Source organism: Emydura macquarii, unplaced genomic scaffold (assembly GCF_026122565.2).
Source record: "Emydura macquarii macquarii isolate MOO-44397 ecotype Brisbane River unplaced genomic scaffold, CSIRO-AGI_Emac_v2 contig_3076, whole genome shotgun sequence".
NCBI lineage: Eukaryota > Metazoa > Chordata > Testudines > Chelidae > Emydura > Emydura macquarii.
Window position 1 is genome coordinate 40,002 of NW_027133213.1, and position 22,811 is coordinate 62,812.

Genomic DNA, 22,811 nt, shown 5'->3' on the forward strand with positions numbered 1-22,811 from the left:
TTGGGACTACACTATCTATTGACACCAACCATGAATGGGGCTTAGTGCAGAAAGGGGAAGTGAGGTGTGAAAGGGGCAGTTGCTTATCCAACATTCACACTGGAGGTTGGGGAACTGAGTTAAAGGGCTTCTGCCAAAGATACCATAGCGTGGCTAATTTATTCATTTATATGTATAGTTGGTGCGTTTTCCCAAGTTAATCCTGTGTCCCCTTGCACCCTAAGGAAGCTTTCCTTGTGTTATAGGCAAACTCAGTGCTTGCAAGAGAAGAAATGTTGCCTGTTAATGGCATGCAGGGGAGGGCTTTTCTTTTTTCCCTGGTTTCTGGGTGGGGATTGATTCTGCCGGTGTTTTTAATTTAAAGAGGAACCTCTTAAATATCTCAACCCAAACCTTGTTGCCACTGACAAAACCTGTCAGAAAGGGCCCATTTATTATTATAGACAGGACTGTTGGCACCGACTCTTATTTAAGTGCTTCAACAATTCTCCTTTTAGATTCTGTTTTCAATTGCTTATAATTTTGCCAAACTAAAACCAATTGCACTGAAATTTTTTCATACCCTGTGTCTGCTGAGTTTTGCTGCAAATTTTTCAGTCAAAATGCTTCAGCTCTTTCCAAGAATAAGGCTAAGGAATATATTTTTTGTTACCCATATTATAAAACCTCTGGAGAACTTTTCTTCAAGTCCTAGTGCCATCATGGCTCAGAGTATGGGCTTGAAATTTGAAAGAGGAGTGGCCATTATATCAGGAATGTTTCTTTTGCAGTCCCCATGAAAATCTGCCCAAATTTGGCCAAGGTATAGGCTTTAAAAAATTGCAGTTTGCATATGCTGAGTAGAAACTTGCAAGAAGTTCACAATTAAGTTACCAGGCTATTTTATCCACTGGGCACATGAATAGTAAATATCTCGATAACATTCAACATCATATAATTTTTTTACAGGTTGCATGCCCTTAGCACACTATAACCCGCCAACCATATCCCATTTCTGGTCTTCTACACGTTTGGCGTTGCCAGACATTTTGAAAATTGTGTGTGTGTGTGTTGGGTCGTCGGTGTCATGCTTGTGGTTAGATAGCTGAGGTTGTGTGTGTGAGAGAAAAAGAAATGCAAGAAAAAATAGAAAAAAGGTTCCATCGGCCATTAAAAAACAAAATTGTGCTATGTCCTTGTGTTTGGGCATGTGTAGCTGACAAAGAGAGAAAGAATAGGTTAGGTGGAAAAAAAGAAAATAATGTTGTAGTGAAAGATTTTAAAGCAGATACAAAAAGTATTAAAGAAAATGTTTTAAAAAATGAAATTAAAGAAAAATGAAATAAAAGAGGAAAATAATGTAATTAAATTCTCTGAAGCAGAGAGAAAAAAAATTGAAGAAAATTTTTAAAAAATATATAAAATAAATTAAATAAGAGGAAAAATAACGTTGTGATTAAAGAATGCTAGAGAAGAGAGAATAAGACATGAAACGATAGCTGTTCTAGAGCTGGGGTGCGAGTCTTCAGAGCGAAGCACACTGGACCAATCAGGAGTTGCTCTATGACTACATCACAAAACGCATTATTTTTGACAAGAGCCACCCCCTCTCACCTAACAATAAACCCTTTTGCCAACAAAAGCTGATTTACAGTAAAAATGAACAGAGCATAATACACAGACTAGCTTTTAAAGTTTGCCTATAGAAATGATGCCAAACAGCTTTGTATTTTTCCACAAGAACCATCCTTTCAGCTGTTTGAAAATGTAAAATAAACACAATCCCTTTACTCAATTCTTTTACTAACATGAAAAACAACAGTTACCAGGGGTGCATTGTAGATGTTTTCCTTTTTTTGGTTAGGCGTGAAATAACATAACTCCTAAGGGGACATTTTGTTTACAATAGAACATGAACAATCAGCCCTGTGACAACTGTAGTCAAATACCTAACTTTTTAAAGTTTGAACAAGTGCACCAGTTTTTAAAGATTTTAGTCTAAAGGACGTACATAGTAAGACATTTCCTGTGTACAGGGATGTAAATGGTAAAGAAATGTATAATATGAACATTTCAACCTATTAAAACCCCACACCAGCATGCTTTTTAAAGAAGAAAAAAGGCCCAGCGAGAATTAAAGCCACACGTCTAAAAAAGAAGTGTTATTTTAGCTTTGTAAAGTGTAAATATTACTTAAAAATATTTTAATTAATTAAAAGAACTTAATCTAGAAGGGCTTTACAATTCTGCACTCAGAAAGCAGCATATAGAAAGAAAGAGGTTATTTTTTTCTCATATAATGTGAGATGAACACAGGCCCATCCTTTTCTAAAGAAACTAATAACAACCCCTCTGTTTATAGAATGAATTCTTCCTGAACCACCCTTTTGCTAACATGAAAAAGCAAGAGATGTTAAATCATAGCAAATAAAGTTTACAAGTTTAACAAGAAAAACAACAGTAACAATGTGTGCTTTGTAGCGGACCCCTTTTAACAAGAGATGTTCTATTTTTTTTACAATTAAAAAATTAAAAAAGACAAAAGCCACAGACCTAGAGAACAGAGTATTGTGGCTGAGAGAGAACCATCCTGAGTTTCAGGGGGATAGTGCTAACTGTCTGCAATCTTTTTTAGTCTAGGCAGCTAAAGTTCTTTGTTGGTGGTTAAGCTTTAGCACGGACAAGTGTTTGTCAGTCAGAAACACTTTCCCACATCCAAAGGGCTGTGAGAAATAATAAATAAGATTAACAAAAACCTTGTGGGATTACGTATTATTACCTTGTCTAGAGAGACCATAGAGATTTTTTGTTTGTTTTTATATAACACTTTTAAGCAAAGTGTAGTCCTAGAGGCTTTACAGAATTAAATAATATGACCCTGTAGATGAGACACCTGATTCACGGTAGAAAACAGGGTTCTCATCATCACTAAAGTCCTAATGCAGAGGCCTGGGGAAAAACTAAAAGGCCAGCTGAAGCGGAAGGTGGTACGATTTTAGAGGGGTTCTGGGGCTGCTTTGCAGTGACTCAGATGCCCCAAAGAGCCTGCATAATTTGTGCACAAGGAACAGGGGGTCCCTGTTAGAGCATCAGGCCATCCACACCTCTCTTGTTGTTGTTGACAAACAGTAACATAACTACAAGTGTACTACAGGGGTACCCTACTTCCCTTTTGACAACCCCCACCCCTTGAATCCCATAAAAACATGCTTCACACAGGCCTTTTCCACTAAAACACACATTTTTCTATTATTTTTAGGATACCCCCAAACACGTTCTAACTTTTAGTGATTTTTCTCAGCAGATTTTGTAATTTGTTGAACCAAGGAGATGTCCAACATTTCACAATAAACATTTATCTGTTGGTTTGATTATTTCATTTAACACTCCGTCTGGGTCCTCTGCCTCCGTCACTTTGTCCACCAGTGCTGTTTCTAGAGCTAGATGTTCCTGGGTTAAACAGAGGCACCGCAGCGCATATCCCAATGTGACGGTGACATTAAAATGCTCTCCATACACAAACTACTCCTCGTGTCTTTAATTTTACAGTTCACATCATCTTCAGACCAGCCAAGCAGTCGTGACTCCTCTGATGCACTCTCCTTATGATGCACTCCAAGCAATCCTCAAATTGTTTCTCTCTCAGGCATTGCTTGATGATTCCGTACACAGTAACTCATACACAGGTACGTTGTATGTATGAATTTATTTTGGTTTTTTGCTTCTTTTAGGCAGCAGTCTGAAGTGATCTATTGACACCCTATGTAAATGCCTTTTAAAGCACATTATGAAAAAGTACAAAACTGTCTAACACTTATTTCTAACTATAAATTTTTCAGCAGCTGAATGCTGGTTCTTCAGAGAACTTGGAGATTCTGGACACTGATAGCTCTGAAGGGGCAAACAGTTTGGATCCGATCTGCTACTTGAGGGTAAAATATGGTATTGAACCCGTGCAAGTTCATTACCATAAAGCCGTCATGCCTTACTTATTACCCTTCTGAAATGGTTAGTTACCAGTCCTTCCCCTTGTACCTGCTGGTTTGAACAAAACATTTTAATCCATCATCCTATCCTGTCCTTCCGTTCTTGTTTTTTTTGGGGTTGGTGTGTTCCCGTTGTATCTCCCAGTATCTTCTGGAGCCTGGTAGAAGGGAAACTGTGACTCAGAGCTGGGGTGGGAGGAACAGAGCGATGAACTGTCAGTGAAGACCCTCTCAGTTGATCCAGAAGTCGACGTACTAAAACCACCTCCTCAAGTGGCGTACCACGGTGTCAACGGGAACATGATTCCCATCGGCTAAGTGCAGGGAAGACAGCGCGCAGAAGAGAAGCACAGAAGTCGACGGGAGATACGCAAGTTCATTGCGTACTTTGCATAACTCCAGTCGACTGCCGCTGAATCGCCGAGGTAAGTGTAGACCAAGCGTGAGGATTGGACACTGGAACTGGCTAAGTGAGGAGAATGAGATTAGAGACAAAGATCCAGGAGTGAAGAAGAGACAGAACTAGGACATGGACAGTTTGGACAGGGCAGAAAGAATTCACCTAGGGAGGAACCAGCAGCAGATTTTATGCTCACTACAAAATATTCCCCTGACAACCTGGAATGGAACCCATAATTCCTGAGCCTCACCATTCATCTGCTGTCAGCAAAGATCTATGAAACCCTCTGGCAAGTTGGGTCTCTCATCCCTCTCTAGTGCTGGTCCACAGAAAGGATGACAGCCTACTACTGCTATCAGTTACTCATTAGCTCAAGCTGCAGGGGTTTGGGTGGTGGACCTAAAGATTCTAACCCATCTGATGAGCAATAGGGCTGTCAATATGATGTTTCAAGATGGAATTTATTTTTTCTGTTTGCTTTTTTTAATAACCTAGAAATTAAACAAACACAAACGATGTTAAAAGAACCCTATTAAGATTGCAAAGTGAAGCACTCAAAGTTAGGTAATGACAGAATTACGGATGTCTCTACAAGCTTAATTCAACCTACTTCTGCATGTTCATTATGACAGAGTCTTTGATTACATGATCACATACTATGTTTTCCACAGGACACATGCATCAATCACTGCACAGGATGGACAGTGCTGTGTTAAGCAAAAGGAATTCTTCTCCAGAGAATCCAGCCATTAAACAATTTATTTAACAATGCGTTGGGAAGAGCTCAACAAGCAGCTTCAAAGTACAACTATTACAGCAGTTTCTTAAATACATTTCACTCATCAAGATAGACTACACTGGTTTAAACTAATCACCAAAAACAGTTCTCTGGATCTTGGGGGAAACAACTCCATACATGGTGGGGAGGAGATGGAGAGGGCGAAGTGGTCTCAACCAAAAAGGAAGATACGTTGTGAGGGGCATGAACACACATACATGAAGGAGGGAAGGGTCATAGGAAGAATATGTGATAACATGGAGGAACAGTACAAAATATATCTTAGTCATTGCTTATCAAGGTACTCTGTGCTTGCAGTCATTGGTGTGTTCTGCATAGAGGCCTTAACCCAACAGATTCCTTCCTGTTTGACATATCAAATTTGTGAGTGAGATACTGTCAATACTTTCAATATAATTATATTTGTGATTTATCTTGTGAGTGAGAGTGCGGGGAAGGGTCATAGGCAGGGGGAGGAGTATGGGTAAAGCGAGGGGAAGAAACAAGGACAGTGAGGGAAGTGGCATTAGGAAGCATATACTTAAAATAACAACACATACACACAGATAGAAACAAGACAAGGAGGGAAACAGCAGCAGCACCTATCTGTGAGATGGTCCACTAGGTGATGAGATTGTAGGACAGACCAGAAGTTGAATTTTCCAAGCGGGTTATCATGTGGTTGGAGAGCTGAACCTTCACACGGCTTTTAACAATGTCCTTATGAACGGTGGCAGACACAGAGGCAGCAGCGACGATTGCTTTAGCCAGCAGCTCGTTTGCTAGTTGGACGGTGGTATTGACCGCCATACCACCAAGGAAGTGTTGTCATTCCAGTGATGACACTGCCAGGCAGATGAACGTCACTGAGGGTGAAGGAGTCTGTGGTTTCCAGGCACATGGAAGAATTGGCAGGACAAAGTAGTGGGCCATAGATGTAATGCGTTGCAGTGGTGATAAAGCACCACTGAGTGGCAGATACTTGGAGAGCAGCCTCAGCATCCGATAGGGGAAGGATGTTAATAACCACAGGGGAAGAAATGTTCAAAGAGCAAAGAGTAGAACAAGAACAGATAATATAATCAGCAGACTTTGTACAGCAATCTGAAGTCGTCATGAGCATGCCGCCACTGGGGGAGGGAGACATATAGCCATTGTATCCTACTCGATAAACAATACTGTTAGACACATAACCAACAGATTTTAAATAAAAAGAAGGAAAAACATAGGCGGGGATGGCTAAAAAGTATACAAAAAAAAATTAAGAGAGGGCGTGGAGAAGACTTCAAAGGTAAGGGAATATGCAACAATTAATTGGACAGATACATTTGCCAGGTGTGCAAGGGCAGAGGAGGAGAGGGTGCGAGAAGGGGGAAACCAAGGCACATATATAGCGCATCTTCTTTTAATATATTAAATAAATCACAAGCTAACATAGCACAAGCGCATCCTTTAGATTGGGATTTAGTCAGATTAATGATAATATTGGAGGATTTTTTAATTACTTCATAGAACCCACCCATGGCTGCATCAATGGCAGTGAGGGCATATAATAAGCCAGCATTCGTGCATTTTAGGGCCTGGGTAGTCTGGCTCTTGACCCAGGCATTGTATGACCTATCCGCTTTAGCATTAAGCGAGTTTATCATGGTGTTTGTGCTTCCCCCCAGGGTCACCTAGGATGCCTCGCTTTCATCTTTTTATTGCATGGGCATGAACAGCATACTGGTGCATTAATAGCTTTACCTGTTTTTGTACCTGTTGTACAGAATTAGGGAGATCAAAACATATATTTTGTAAGGTGTGATACGACCTGTGCCCAGGGTAGCCAACTGATAATGCCAAAGTCAGGGCAGGATGCAAAAGGAGAGCAGATTCTCCCTACGCTGGTGGGTGACACTGAAGCCCGGCATCCCAACCAGCCACAAACTGCTTCTGATTACCCCACACTGGATATCAAGAGGCCAGTCCACAAATGCCCACAGCCGCCTTCACTGCATTTCAGCTCCAGGCTCCCAAATCAGCACTAGGTCCAGCAAAGAGACCAATTACTTAAACTCTCTGCTCTTTGCTAAAAAGGTTCCCTCTGACCCCAAGAGGTCAGCCACAGCACCAGATCAATATAAGTTTGGATCTTACCTAAAATATCACGCTGCCAGCCAATCCTTTAGTATCTAAAGCTAAAGGTTTATTGTGAAAGAAAGAAAGAAACCATGAGAGAAATGTTAAAGGGTTAAAGTAAATCACAGATATACAAATGATTAAAAGTCCATATACTTCAGGTTTCTGGAAGAAATGTGGATTTTCAGGCTTGTATAGTTTCTCTCTGGTTCACATCCAGTACCTGGATGGGTCTAAGTCCTTCGGTTCAGTTGCAAGATGAATTGGTCCAGAGATAGGTGTATGTCTGCAGACATGACAGGAACAAAGACAAGATCTGGCTTGATCTTATAAGCCCCCTCCTCTGGCCATGCGGCCTGTGGGCAGTCACAAGACCCAAAATGGAGTCCATAGTCACATGGGCCAATCCTGATGCTTCATCAGGTAGGCTGCCTGCCATGGAGTCCTGATTCATGTAAGCAGGTTCTGATGACTCACTGGTGATGCTGGCCTCTCCCTCAGGGCCTCTTGCACCTGGGAATGCCTTAATGGGCCATTAAGCAGGCCATTGTTCTGCAGCCTTCCTATCTGGGGTGTTGCCCAGGCAGAACAATTTGAAATACAGATATCTCAAATACATCTATAACTTCCATTTCAAATATTATGCATGAACATAAGTATTATTATCTTACTTAGCACATTATAACCTTCCTAACAGTACCTGACACGGCATATCCCACATGGATTATTATGATTCTGCCATACTGATGTCACCCAATATACTAAATGCCCACCCACTCAAGCCAGCCCGCATGACACCCCCAATGTGAGACTGGTGTAGAAAGAAGTAATCAGAGCTCCTGAATACACCTCAGGGGCCCCCCTTATCCAGACAGCATGACAACTTCCATTTCACATATTACACATGAACATAAGTATTATTCTCTTACTTAGCATATCATAACCTTCCTAACAGTACCTGACATGGCATATCCCACATGCATTATTATGATTCCGCTATCCAGATGTCACACAATATACTAACTGCCCCCCTCTCAAGCCAGCCCACTGACAATCCCTCAGTGATGAAGGAGCAGATTCAGGACTATTTACAAAGAGGACATACACAAGTCCATGTGTCTGAATGCAATGCATCCGAGGGTGCTGAGGGAGTTGGCTGATGTGATTGCAGAGCCATTGGCTATTATCTTTGAAAGCTCATGGCAATTGGGAGAGGTCCCTGATGATTGGAAAAAGGCAAATATAGTTTCCATCTTCAAGAAAGAGAAGAAAGAGGATCCAGGGAACTACAGACCGGTCAGCCTCACCTCAGTCCTGGAAAAATCATGGAGCAGGTCCTCAAGGAATCCATGTTAAGGCACTTGGAAGAGAGGAAGGTGATCAGGAACTGTCAACATGGATTCACCAAGGACAAGTCATGCCTGATCAACCCGATTGTCTTCTATGAAGAGGTGACTGGCTCTGTGGATGTGGGGAAAGTGATGGAGGTGATATACCTTGACTTTAGCAAAACTTTTGATACAGTCTCCCACTGTATTCTAATCAGGAAGTTAAAGACCTATGGGTTGGATGAATGGACTATAAAATGGATATTGAGCTAGCTAGATCATTGGGCTCAATGGGTAATGATCAATGGCTCGATGTCTAGCTGGCAGATGGTCACAAGCGGAGTTCCTCTGGGTTCGATCATGGAGCCTGCTTTGTTCAACATCTTCACTAATGATCTGGAGAATGGGGTAGATTGCACCCTCAGCAAGTTTGCAGATGACACTAAGCTAGGGGGAAGGTAGGGATAGGATTCAGAGTGACCTACACAAATTGGAGGATTGGGCCAAAAGAAATCTGTTGAGGTTCAACAAGGACAAGGGCTGAGTCCTCCACTTAGGATGGAAGAATCCCATGCACAGCTACAGACTGGGGATTGAGGGGCTAGGCAGCAGTTCTGCAGAAAAGAACCTAGGGGTTACAGTGGAAAAGACTCTGGATATGAGTCAGCAGTGTGCCCTGGTTGCCAAGAAGGCTAATAGCATATTGGGCTGCATTAGTAAGAGCTTTGCCAGCAGATCAAGGGAAGTGATTATTCCCCTCTATTTGGCATTGGTGAGGTCGCATTTGCATTGTGTCCAGTTTTGGGCCCCCCATTACAAAAAGGATGTGGACAAGTTGGAGAGAGTCCAGCGGAGGGCAACAAAAACTATTAGGGGATGGAGCACAAGGAGGAGAGACTCTTATGAGGAGAGACTGAGGGAATTAGGTTTGTTTAGTCTGCAAAAGAGAAGAACGAGGGGAGATATGATAGCCTTTAACTACCTGAAAGGGGGTTTCAGGGAGACTGGAGCTAGGCTGTTCTCCATGGTAGATGATGACAGAACGAGGAGCAATGGTCTCAAATTGCAGTGGGGGAGGTCTAGATTAGATATTAGGAAAATATTTTTCACTAGGAGGGTGGTGAAGCACTGGAATGGGTTACCTAGGGAGATGGTGGAATCTCCATCTTAAGAGGTTTTTAAGATGTGGCTTGACAAAGCCCTGGCTGGGATGATTTAGCTAAGATGAGTCCTGCTTTGATCAGTGGGTTGGACTAGATGACCTCCTGAGGTCCTTTCCAACTCTAATATTCTATGATTCTAGTTACTTGGAGGGGGGCCAGGGGAGCACTGGCATTAGAACTTTGGTTAAAAGGGGGAGGCCAACTATGCTGGTCACCCTCAGATCTTGCGAGTTCCCATTCCCAGATAAGATTCCCCTGAGTTAATTTCACCCAAGCTTTTATTCTTTTCATTTTCAGGATCTCGATCATGATTGCACCTATGCGGTGCACGGATGAGTTACAAGTTCTCAGTTACAAGGGTTCCCGAGAGTCACTGACCGCCCCATGCTAGCTGCGCCAGAATTGTTAAACAAAAGGAATTCTACTCCAGAGAATCCAGTCACACCGATAATACTAAGCAATTTATTTAGCAACGCATTGGGAAGAGCTCAACCAGCAGCTTCAAAGTACAATTATTACAGCAGTTTCTTAAATACACTTCACTCATTGAGATAGACTAAATCGGTTTAAACTAATCACCAAAAACAGTTCTCTGTATCGTCAGGAAAACAACTCCATATTGTGGGGACGAGAGGGTGAGAGGGAATTGGTCTCAACAAATAAGGAAGATACGTTGTGAGGGGCATGAACACGTATTCGTGATGGAGGGCAGGGTCAAAGGGAGGAGTATGTGATAACATGAGGAACGGTACAAAAAATATCTTGTTTGCTGCTTATCTAGGTAATCTCTCTGCTTGCAGTCCTTGGTGTGTTCCGCATAGAGGCCTTATCCCAACAAGAAGCAGCTATTCAATATTTTGTGTTCTCATCATTGTTCAATTAGGGATAGCATGTCATGAGCATATGATAAAAGCCATGGAGGAGGAAGAGGAGCTGCTAAAGTCAATAATAATGCTGCAGATTGAATTCCTGCATGCTCCCCCGCCTTGCAGGCAATACAGAACTGCTATCCATGCCCTCCTCAAACTCCACCCACACATTCCTACCAAACCCCTGGCCTGTTTCAGTACTCAATTCACTCCACCTTTTTCAGACAGTTTCCAGAACAATCACTGGACTTACACCAGCTGTCATAGCTCACACTGCCCCTCACTGCTTTCTCTGCTCCTACCCAGATTGCTGTGTGCTGTGAACAATTGCTTTTAATCAAGACATACTCTGTGAAAAAGAAGCAATCTTGGTCTCTTGTGTTTCCCTCTTCACTCCTCCCAAGGGAAATACTTTTCAGCCTTAGTTTCACAAATATTATACAGCACACCATGGGAATACTTTCCTCAGTTAGGTCTAATCTGCCATAAAGGCATTGCCAGCGAGCTTTTAATATGCCAAGCACACATTCAATGGCCATTCGGCACCTGCTCAACCTGTTACTGAAGCACTCCTTGCTGCTATCCAGGTTACCTGTATAAGGCTTCATGAGCCATGGCAGTAAGGGGTAGGCTGGGTCTCAGAGGTTCACTATGGGCATTTCAACATTCCCCATTGGAATCTTCTGGTCTGGAAAGAAAGTCCCTGCTTGCAGCTTTCTGCACTGGCCTGTGTTCCTGAAGATGTGTATGTCATGCACCTTCCCTCACCAACCTGCGTTCAGGTCAGTGAAACGCCCACGCTGGTCAAAAAGCACTTCCAGTACCATAGAGAAATACCCCTTTCTATTGATGTACTCTGGCACAAGATGGTCCGGTGCCAAAATTGGAATATGCATGGCATCTATCATCCTGCCACAGTTAGGGAATCCCATTGCTGCGAAGCCATCCACTATTTCATGCACATTTCCCAGACTCACAGTGCTTTGTAGCAGAATGTGATTAATGGCCCTGCACACTTGTGATAACACAGTACCAACAGTGGACTGCCCAACTTCAATCTGATTAGTGACTGACTGATAGCAGTCAGGAGTTGCCAGCTTCCACATGGCGATCACCATATGCTTATTCACTGAGAGAGCAGCTCTCATTCTGGTGTCCTGGTACCACAGGGCAGAAGCGAGCTCCACACAGAGTTCCATGAAGGTGGCTTTGCACATTCAGAAGTTCTGTAGCTACTGCTCGTCATCCCAGACCTGCATCACAATGCGATTCCACCACTCTGTGCTTGTTTCATGCACTCATAAGTGGTGGTGCACTTTGTGCAGACGCTCCGTGAATGCAAACAATAATCCAGCATGGTTCGTTTGCATGGCACACAGCAAGTCAGGTCCCTCGGATTCCTGTTCCGAGTGGGAGCTCATGATATACTGCATGACCAGCCACGATGTGTTCAGAACACTGACAACAGTGGAGAGTAGTGCAGGATCCATCCTTTCAGATAGAGATGGCAGGCACACAGGAAACTGAGGCTGTTGATAAAATGCCACAAAACACAGTTGGAAACCCTTGGAATGATGGGATGCAAATCACTGCATCATGGGATGTTGAGCCTGCACCCATGATGCATTGCGATCCTCTCTGCTTTCCCAGAACTCCTAGTGGCACAAGGTGTGAGTTGCGCAGTGGAATAATTGCCCACAGTGCACTGCAGTTTATGGGTGTTCCTGTTTCATTCACTTCAGAGCAATGAAACAACTTCTACAGTTACAATTGGATCAGTTGAAGATTTTTGTCTGGATTGTTTTAGTTTTCTACTCACACCCTGTTCACATTTCCAAACAGATCAAAATGGCAAAGTGAGCTAAATTTAGGTCCTTTAGTTTCAGCACAACTCTGTTGACTAATGCAACTATGTCAATTTAGATTAGTCAGGGAGCTGGCACCCAAATTTTAAACCATTATTATTTCATTTATGTTCACCTTTAATAACTATATTAGTTAATGAAGGATTTACATGATTTGGTCATTCATAACTCATCACTAAATAGCTTTTAGGTAAGTATTGACTCATGCAAAGGGCTAGTCAGAAGGCTTTATTTTTTTAGAAAAATATTTGAACATTTATGGATATGCAAGGAGGGAAAACAATCACGACCAATAAGGCATAGAGGCTGAGTGGTTAAAGGTGCTTAACTAGAATCCGGAAGGGCTTGTGTTTGTGTCTCGCTCAACCTCCAGTTCACCCTGCTACAAAATGGGTACCTGATTCATCAGATTAGAGCAATCTAAGGCAGTTGGACATGATGCTGTGCACATCACTCCCTTGTGTGCTGCTGGTTATGAAACTGATGAGCCTTAACTGTGTCAGCCTGATGAGCCATTAGTTCAGGGGATCTTTGACTTGACTAGTGTGCTTCTAACTTAATGTAGAGGAGAACACAAACTGGGGGGCTTAAAAAGGGAAGATAATCTCAGTCTATAAATACCTTCCAGGTAACAATATGGATAGGAAAAAAACCAAAAAACTATTCATAGACGGAGTAGCTGGAGGATTATTCACAGTCTTAATACAAGGAGTAAGAGCTTGAAGCTAAAAGAAGGAAAATGTTTAAATGTTTGGAAGTTTGTGGAAGTAAAAGCAATTAGGTAGTAAAATGGACTTTTATGGTGAATAAGGCACCATCACTTGCAGCTGTTAAGAATCCCTGGAATAGACACCACTGGGTATAATGAAGCATTAGCAGTTCTTCAACACTTTCAGGGAACTCCGATACTATAGTGGTGGCCCTTTACAAATGGATAGACATTTCGTACACCATAAAATAGGGATCCTGTCATTACTTACAACCATCTTATACTGGTTTGTCAAGTGGCAAGCTCAGACTTCTGTTTTATTGTTATATCATCCTCTAAAGTCCTCGTGTCCCATTTGCCTGTCTCATCCACTGTCTCTGTCCTGTCTGAAGCCTAGACTGTAAGCTCCCTGAGCCTGGACCATCTTTCTTATTTGTTTGTACAGTGCCTAGCACCACAGGCCTCTGAAGTTTGATTGGGTGATCCTAAGTATAACTGAATAAAAATAAAAATTAAGAGCAACAACAGCAGCCTCAGCACTGGACTGATCTGCATATTAACCAACATACGAAAAAAAAAAAAGAAGAAGAAGAAGAAGAATCAGTTTCTGGTATCATTTCAGCCAAAGCATCAAACACTCCTTCTCCTGCAAAGCAGAAGAAGTTCAAAAACTAAATCCTAATGAAGGCAGGATCCATTTCTACATATCATAGCTCCTCAGCTCTAACAGCCCTAATGTCCTGGCAAGTGGAGTAAATAAGTGTGCTCAAAACCAAAAAGTGCTCAAGATGCTAGACCAGAGACAAAAACTGAAGTTAAAGGTCCAGTTAAATCAGCTTTGAAGAGCAGAGATTAATAAACACTCCCATCTTTAGAGTTTCACAAGATCTAACCCTCAAAATTAATCCAAATTAGCTTGGAAAAGATTTCTGTCCTTGTAGGGTATCTTTGTGTTTACTAGTGAGAAGCTGCAGTGTGAAATGTGTGCCCTTGAGCAAAGTCAGTCTTCAACTAACTTTATTAACAAGCAGGAAGAACAATACAAGAACCTCTTTAACTTTATCATACTATTCAGGGGAGCTCTAGTACTTATTCCAGTAACATGCACTCATGTGAATTGAAAGCTGACTGAAGGAACATGAGCAAAAGTAATAAATTACATGGTATAAAGTCTGTGGGAGGAGTTTTGTTGGATAGTGAAGGGGTGTGTGTTAGGTGTGTGTCACAAGCTAACTGCACATTTGTGCCCTTTCTGAGTGAAGCCCCTCAAGCATTAAGTCTTGTGCCCTTACCTCTTGTAGGGTAGAATTCCACAGTTGTCCCATTCTTAGACTGGGCCCGGGGCTGCACTACCCTGTGTATCAAGTGTGTTTACCCAGCAACTCTGCCAACTCTGACTGGCACCTGCAGTTCTTCATTTCAAAAATCTGATCAGCAGTGAATAATATTATCAAATAGCCTTTGTATACCAAAGTATTGTTTAATATTCCACAATGGGAACAAAGCATGTGAGGAAATGGACTTGCAAACAAGAAACAATCTAAATGCATGTTTACCTTACCGAGCCAAGGTGGGCGACATAATACCTTCTATTGGACCAACTTCTGTTGGGGATATTACCTCACCCACCTTGTCTCTCTAATGTCCTGGGACCAACATGGCTACAACACTGCATGTCTCTCTTACCTAAAGTCCTTCCATCCTATGACAGTTCGCCAGGCAAGCCTAGCTTCTTCAGTGCCTCTCTGTCTGAACAGCTCCCCAAGAACAACTTCCCTGGAGAGGGGTGAGTCACTTTTTATCCAGCCAGGGTTCCTTTGTCTTCTGAGTTCCCAGTCTTTTTGCCCTGCTTCAGTTCACTAACCTGGAGGAAATATCTCAGGTATTGGCTCTTCACAACCCTTGAGTGTTTACTACCGGGTGGCTTATCTCAAGCCATTCTGTTCTTCCTGCTTGTTTTCCTTACAACCCACCATTAAACTCAACTATACTCCTACAGTAAAATCCCAATAACCAGGTTAAACACAGTATTCATAAGTTACAGAGCAGCCTGTAATTTTGGTGGGAATTTTGGTAATATTTTTAGGATTCCTACACATGCCTCAGTTTCCTTCTGTGCTTTGCATTGCTCTGCATGGAGTGTAAAGGGTTAAAAAGCTGCTCTTGGGGTGGAAGACAACATGAGGTGTTGGTTTTCATAACTATCTGGAGTGGTATGAAAGCACTGACTGAAACTGATCCATATCCATGAAGGACTCAGAATGACAATGGGAACCACAAGAACTGAACAACTGACACCAATCCACAAGAAATTCCAACAGGCAGAACATGTGAACTCAACGTGGATCTGCAGGAGGAAGACAGTGGATCAAGTAACAACAGCAGGCAAGGTTAAGAGCTGGCGTTCGGAGAAACACAGCAGCTCTAACCTAGAACTGACATAAAGAGAGTGCGCGCCCGCCAAAACAGATTCTGCAGCAGCGTGGCTCGGTAGAGCCCTGAGTTTGGGCACTCTGAGCTCTGCTTTCGCCTTTGCCTCTCTATGCTAACCTAAGGACTTCCCAGTGCTGTCTTCTACCTGACTATTAAAGCCTCCTTTGTTTTGATCATGCTGCCTGGTGTCACCGCAAATACATACTGAGGTGCACTGATCCGTGAAGATGGCAAAAAGTCTCTGAACAGGAGACTCTCTCAGCTGGACTCACTGGGCAGAGCTCACGGTGTGCAGGAGGAGTGCTGGAGCCCAGAGTCTCCATGGCCTACCCTTAAGGAAGAGCGAGCACACTGCAGGGGTTCCTCCAAGAGACTGTTTGAAAGATGGGTGTAGTTCAGATCATGTTGATCTGTGACACAGACCTGTCACCGTGTGGTCTTCTTAAATGTCTTCATTCATGATCTAGGAGAGCAAGGGGTTTCTAAGTGGGACAACATTTAAGAAAGGGAAATATTAAATTGAATGTCAGGGAAAGAAACTGATATTTTTACAGTGTGGAAAAGCTTCCAAAGGGAAGTGATGGGACACCCATCCCTTGAGAACATTTAAAACCAGACTTGACAGAATATGAGTAAATATACAGGTGAGACATTTCTGCATGGGAAGAGAGATTGATATTATCAAATCTATCATTATTACTATTCTAATCTATGTCATCTGCAAGACAGGGGAGCTCTTATGGGCATTGGTGAGGTCTCAGCTGGGGTACTGTGTCCAGTTCTGGGCACCACATTTTAAGAAAGATGTGGACAAACAGAAGAGAAGAGAGCAACATAAGTGATAAGAGGTATAGAAAACCTGACCAATGAGGAAACTGAAAAAAAAATGAGTATGTTTAGTCTTGTTAGTCCCTCAATCTTCTTTTTATAGTCTTCAAATATGTTTTGGGCTGTTAGAACAAAGGTCGATGCTCAATTGTTCTCCATGTCCACCAGAAGCAAGACAAGAAGTAACGGTGTGAGCCAACCCTAAAAACAAAATAAAATAAAGTCATGCTTCCTTGTAATTGGCTGGTAATTAACTACCATACAGAATCCAGAGGCAGCATAACACAGCAAAACACATAAAATTGTATAAAAACTAACCACTGTAAAATACAGGGTAAGATTATGGATTTTCTGGGTTCGTTCTGTAATCATCATCATCATCATCATCGAAAGCATTGGATCACGACTGATGGTGCTCTGGCTCCTCCACTCGTGCTCAGCCAGCTGGCCACTGGGCTGACTCGAGCAATGCATAGGACTAGTAACTATATTATACCATCTTGCAAAACTTTCAAAAGTAAATAAATATATAAATGCCGTAACTTTCTAAAATGTTTATATTTACAATACTCATAGCATATTGCCTCGTCCCCTAAATAAAATCCTGCAGTCTTTTCTTTTACAAATATAACAGTGGTCTTAATCTGCAGCAAGTGAGATTTAGGTTAGATATTAGGAAAAGCTTCCTGACCATAAGGGTATGAAGCTCCAGACTTGGTTTCCAAGGGACGTTGTGGAATTCCCATCACTGGGAAAGTTTTTTAGAGCACCTGTCAGGGATGGTCTCGGATGACTTGGTCCTGCCTCAGCACAGGAAGCTGAATTTGATGACCTGTCCAGGTTCCTTCTAGCCCTGCATTTCCAGGATTTGCATGTTGGGAGGGTCTTATTAAAGCTAATGTGATTACTCCCAATGAGTAACGTTCAACACATTCATAGGTCTTTACAGAATCTGGGCCTCAGTCCTAAACTTCTCTGCTAGAACAGCAAATAAAGGAGCCACTTAATAACAATTGTGATGGTGGTTTTTACAAGCTATATGGACACCTGTCCATTAGGAAACGGACTGAGACCATCAAACTGGCACCAAATGGTAACAAATTTACAGTCACTGCCACCTGGAGTGGATTTAAATAAGTGATATAGAGGTGGCAGGCTGCTGTGTGGTGCTACCAACTCTCTTTCTGGGTGAATTCGTTACTGGAATAGCTGTATTTCTTAAAATAGGGGTTGTTGGGAGGATTTTAGGTGTGTCTTCCACTGCCTTTTCATATTGAGATGCCTTTGGTTTCTGGTTCAAGCAGGGGCTGGGGTGGGGCATTCAGGTGAGACAGAGAGAGTAGGGGGTTTTGCACCCTGATTCCCCAAGAACACAGAGCTGTCAGGTAACACCCAAAACCTTGAAATACCCCTTTCGACCGAATATTGTCATGCCTCCCTTCTCACCTTATCACAGTGGTTATCTCTGCTGCTGAGGTTTTACTCTCCTTCCACTCTGCTCTCAGTCTTATCTTGTCTTGGTTTTCCCCACAATCCTGCCTCCCCCATTCCCCTGCAGATGTGGGGATGGTACATGCTCACATGCCTGTTTTGGGACAATAAGACACAGACACCTTCCTGTTTAAGAGCAGTGCTAAGCTTTAATGGTGTTTCATGGGCAGTTGCTGGTGTTAGGGGATGGGCAGGGACAGGTGCTTGTTTAGGGGCAACAGAAGAACTTCACATCATTGAGCGCCGTGTTATCCCCTCTGCCCTGGTCTGTCTGCACCTTTGTCTGGATCCCACAAATGGCCCCAGAGCTGCAGTGATTGCTCCATGGGCCAAATTTGCACCAGTGTATAGAAGTGCCTGCCATCCATATCCCATCTGAGCATGTGAACTGGAGGTTGTTGGCTGCCGTGTCATCGGCATCTCCCTGGGGCGATTCCACCCTCAGATAGAAGGACGTCAGGTTGCTCTTGTGGCACCTTTGGTTCCAAGTCTAGTGGCCCCACCTGCCAGAGAAGAAAATAACTGCCTGAGACTTATTCAGCGTCTGCTACCCATCAGGGGGCACCAGTCATCCTAGCTACTGTGCACCAAGCCCAGCATTCATAGGACACACAACAGTGACCTGAAAAACGGTCTGGTGGAGCCTGAGATATTTTGTTTTCTTTTTCTTGAGTAGTGTTTTTTCTTGCTTGTATTTAGCCTTAGACACATCAGAAGTGTCAAGCCTGGTCTGCCCTAGTTTTGCTGGAGAACTCTCTGCGGGTCTCAGGAGATGCCCTTGGGTGAGAATTTGGGAATGTCTGTGTAAAACTTACCACTTCTGGTTGATATTATGGAGTTACTATGAAATGTTACTCAGAAAAACTGCTCTGTCATAAATGCTTCTCTGTAGGCAGATCCACCACTGCTGACAGGACATGCACCGGGTATTCTCCAGACTGAAGACCAAGAGGAGCCACAAAATGTTAATGACAGGGCTTTGACCAGGCAAGAGTTATGCAGAAGAGTAACTGCATCCCAAGGCAAAAGATACTTCCTCCTCTGTCCGAAGGGAGGAGTTTTTTGGAGCAGTGGAAAGTTACCAACGACAGAAGAAAGAAAACAACAAGATGACCAGGTTGGATTTGAAGATGGGGAAAGAGCCAGACAGGAAGAGGAAGCACAAGGCAGGAGAGAATAAGATCAGAGGAGCTGGGGAAGGGAACTGCATGAAGGAGAAGCCATCCAGCATGCAACACCCTGCATGAGACAGGGGAACCCTGTCTTCCAGCCCTCTTGGACACAGATGCATCCCAAAGGAAGGGTGAGACATTGTAGTCAGGATGTTTATTGTTTTGTATGATCTGTACTCTTTTGGGCTTCATATGCCTAAATAAAAGAACAATTCTGTTAGGCTCTAGGCAAAGTGGTTGAGTGTGTGTTCTGTGCTCCACAACTACTGCGTGCCTCTGGAGCAAATTCAATTGGGTGGAGATATGGAAGAGGGCATATTTAAACAATTGATGTATCTTGGGGGGCAGCCCCACTCCTGGGAGCCTAGGGTAGGTGTGGGGAGCATCCCCACTTCCATGAAGGAGTAGCAGACTGAGTCAGTGTCCAGGAAATATGCCAAAGAAACCACAGGAGGAACCAGTGCTGCAGCCTGCTGAGACCCAGAAAGGTTTAAAGCACAGGGAGATTAAGGCACACAGAGTCTTGGCTTCCCATCACAGCAGTCCAGAGGGTGGCTGAAAGGGGGCACCTGGCTAGATCTCTGACACTTTTGCTGAATCTTGTACCGAGACATCCTTCTCCCAAGTGCTCATTAGACAGTAGAGAGGACCTACAGGGTGAAATACTATCTCCCTTCACGTCTGTAGTAGAAAGAGAGAGCCTGAAACACGGAGTCTGGTACAAAGCCTGAGGCCTGAACTAAAGTACCCTGCTGATATAAAGCAAAATTAGCGAGAGTCAGGCTATGAGCAAAAGTCAGGCACTGTTACAAAGCAGACACTTGCTTACAAGTTCACTGTGTGGTACATGAACTCGGCAAAAAACCACAGGCACTTCCAAGAAGTACAAGGCACAGTGTGTTCATTTATGCAGATTCCAGAAGACGCTGGTAAGCCCTAACATAAAAGCCTGGCATAAACACAATACTGGGATATGCAACAGGAACACACCGAACCAAGTAAAAGAAAGACAAGAGGACAGGATAGAATGATTGATAAAAATGTTATGTTTGAACCATCAGGTCCAAGGGATAGAATTGGTAACTAACCATGTCAGAAGTGTAATAAGTAACGTGTTTGTATCGGTGTATAAAAGAGGGGTTACAGAGGAGGTGTCTCTGGCCTAGAGGGAAGCGGAAAGTCCTGCCACTTACTGAGCCAATCCATTGTCTCAGGCATACATGTATTAGTGTTCCTGTGGAGACTATGGGGTGCTAGTACTTTACTTTATCACCTGTACACTTGGCTGAGCACCTTTGTCTCTGAACTGAGTCAGTGGTTTTCTTGGGCAGTTCAATCAAGGTCTGCTGTCCCGGCTACCTGCCCACAGCAGGTGCAGCACACAGAGAGAACACACATGCAGCCAACAACTGATAATGTCAATAGCAAAATCTGCATTCACTCCAGCAGGGCCAGGATTTTACTCAAAGAACATGAAAGACGTATTCTCTCTGTGGTTGCAGAGTAAGAAGGAGAGAAAGAAAAGAGCTACTCACGGCCCCACAGTGGACTCGATGATGGAGCTGTCAGTGCAGTACAGGCGAAAGCCATTCAAAGTCGTGTCATCACGTGCTACCCCAAGACCTTATAACCGCCACTCTCCTGGGAAGCTGGGAGACAGCTAAACAACCTGCCCCATATGTTCCCTGGATCCAGGCTGGGAAGAATGAGGAAGCTGCCTCTCCCCACAACCCCCACAGTAGATTTTCACTCTTGCAGCAACACACATTGAAAGCTGCTAAAGAGGGGAGATATCCAGGATGGTTTTAAATGAAGTGGTGATGGGACTTATTCCCTCACTCTACAGATTAACAGGTTGTTCTCTGGCAGGGAAACCCAAGGCCTACTCTACACTAGAATAGTTTTGCGGTTCCAGGCTTACTTGTCATGTCCTCCTTCAGCAGCCACAATCATAATGGCCAAAAAGTACTTATGCCGGTATAGCTCATTCCAATTTGGTGAGACAACAGCACTTTTGGCACACCTACTAGGACTTTTGCCAGCAGAGAAATATTTTCAAAAAATGAAAATAAATCACAGCATTAGCAGGCACAGCAATGCCAGCAAAGCTTTCAAATGAAGATATGGCCTCAGAGTAAGTTTCAAGCCAACTTCCTTCACTAATTTTATTCTCAGCCCCAGATCTGTGGTCACAGATATTCCCTGCCCCCACCCTTTAGTAAACTGACTGGCCCTGTATGCCGAAGGCTGGCCAGAGTGTGAGGAAGAGAGGATTTTTACAAAAACAACTAGGAACAGTCTAGAGCCAAGAGAAATTCTTGCTGGGATACTGAGTGGTGAGTGTGGGTCAGAGGGGGAGGAAGTGGCAAGGGAATGGGAAGAATTTTACCTTCACTGAAAATCCATTGGCGTAGCCACTGGGGCAAAACTCCTTCTCCCCCCATTCACCCCACTGGCCTCCATTGGGAACAGTGAGGGTGGAGATGTAACTTCATGCCTCTGCACCCTGGAAGCAGCAGGAGAGGAGCAGGCAGAGCACTACATGGGTGAGGGGCTGCATGGTGCAGTATCAGCTCTGGATCTACTCACAAAGAAACTGGTGAGTGACTAACAGCCTCAGACACGAGGGATATTTATACCCAGGAAAGTTGGGCTGGGTTTCCTTCCTGGCCTGGCCTGCTGCCAATCCATCTGGGAGCAATCACACATTGCCACGTCCCTGCACCTAGACACTGACCTGACCTCCCCTCGCACACAAAGGGCTCATCATTCCCCACTGAGACTTTCAGGGGTTGAAGGAAACTGCTGCCCAGGGCAAGGGCTAAGTGGGCAAAAGAGGGACTGTGTGTCCTGAGGGCAGGCTGTGGATTTTAGAGCAGCTGCTGAAGGTTCAGAGGTAAAGAGGAGCAGGGGAGAGGACCTTGGGACTGTGTTGGACAGAGGGTCCTGGCATTGGCAGGGGGAAAGAGAGAGATTTTTTTTTCTTTCTTAGCTTTATCTCAGGGTCTCATTTCAGTTCCATGCAGCTCCCTCATACCGAATGGTGAGATTCTCCCCCACTCTCTGCTGTCACTCTTCCCTACCCCATCTCCCGTTCATAAGTCTGGGCTCCAGCCAATTGGTAATTTTATCCATTCCAGGCTGGAAACATGTGCAGGGCCCCAACATGGGGGGGAGGGAGGGGGAGGAAGGGTACTCTTTACCAGGGCCCAGAGGCCCCGGTGGGCCTGGCCCAAGCTCCAGCCCCCATTACCATTAAAAAATAAAGAATGTTCATGGCTCACGAGTTTGTATTTATGGAATAACGGATAGTGGTATGTGTGTGGGAGGGGGCCCATGTTACAAGTTTGTACTGGGCTTGAAAAAATTATGCTTGGGCCCTGAACATGTGATTCTGGCAGAGAAAACACACTTGCCTGTTGCTGTCCTGCCTAACCCAGACCCTGCACCTGGGGTTGGTGGGGGAGGTGTTCCCCACTCAGTTAGGACATGGGACACCCAGAGGCTAAAGCTAAGGCACTCACATTTTGCCACTTGCCTTTAAGAGGAAGCAGAGGCCATCTGCAGTCTCTGTCTCCTAAGTGAAAACAAGGCCAGTTAGAAAGCCTGTTTCTTCTGAAGTGCCTATTCAGTTCTTAGCTCTTTCCATTTAAATCTGTGTGACAAGCCCACCTGGTTAGGTTAAATCC

The 22,811-nt window shown here is 43.7% G+C and overlaps 1 pseudogene; it reads right to left on the reverse strand.

Annotated features, from left to right (window-relative positions):
* Nucleotides 1-18,158: 18,158 nt before the first annotated feature.
* LOC137141498 (vitelline membrane outer layer protein 1-like) lies at nt 18,159-21,682 on the reverse strand (annotated as a pseudogene).
* Between the last annotated feature and the right edge of the window lie 1,129 nt (nt 21,683-22,811).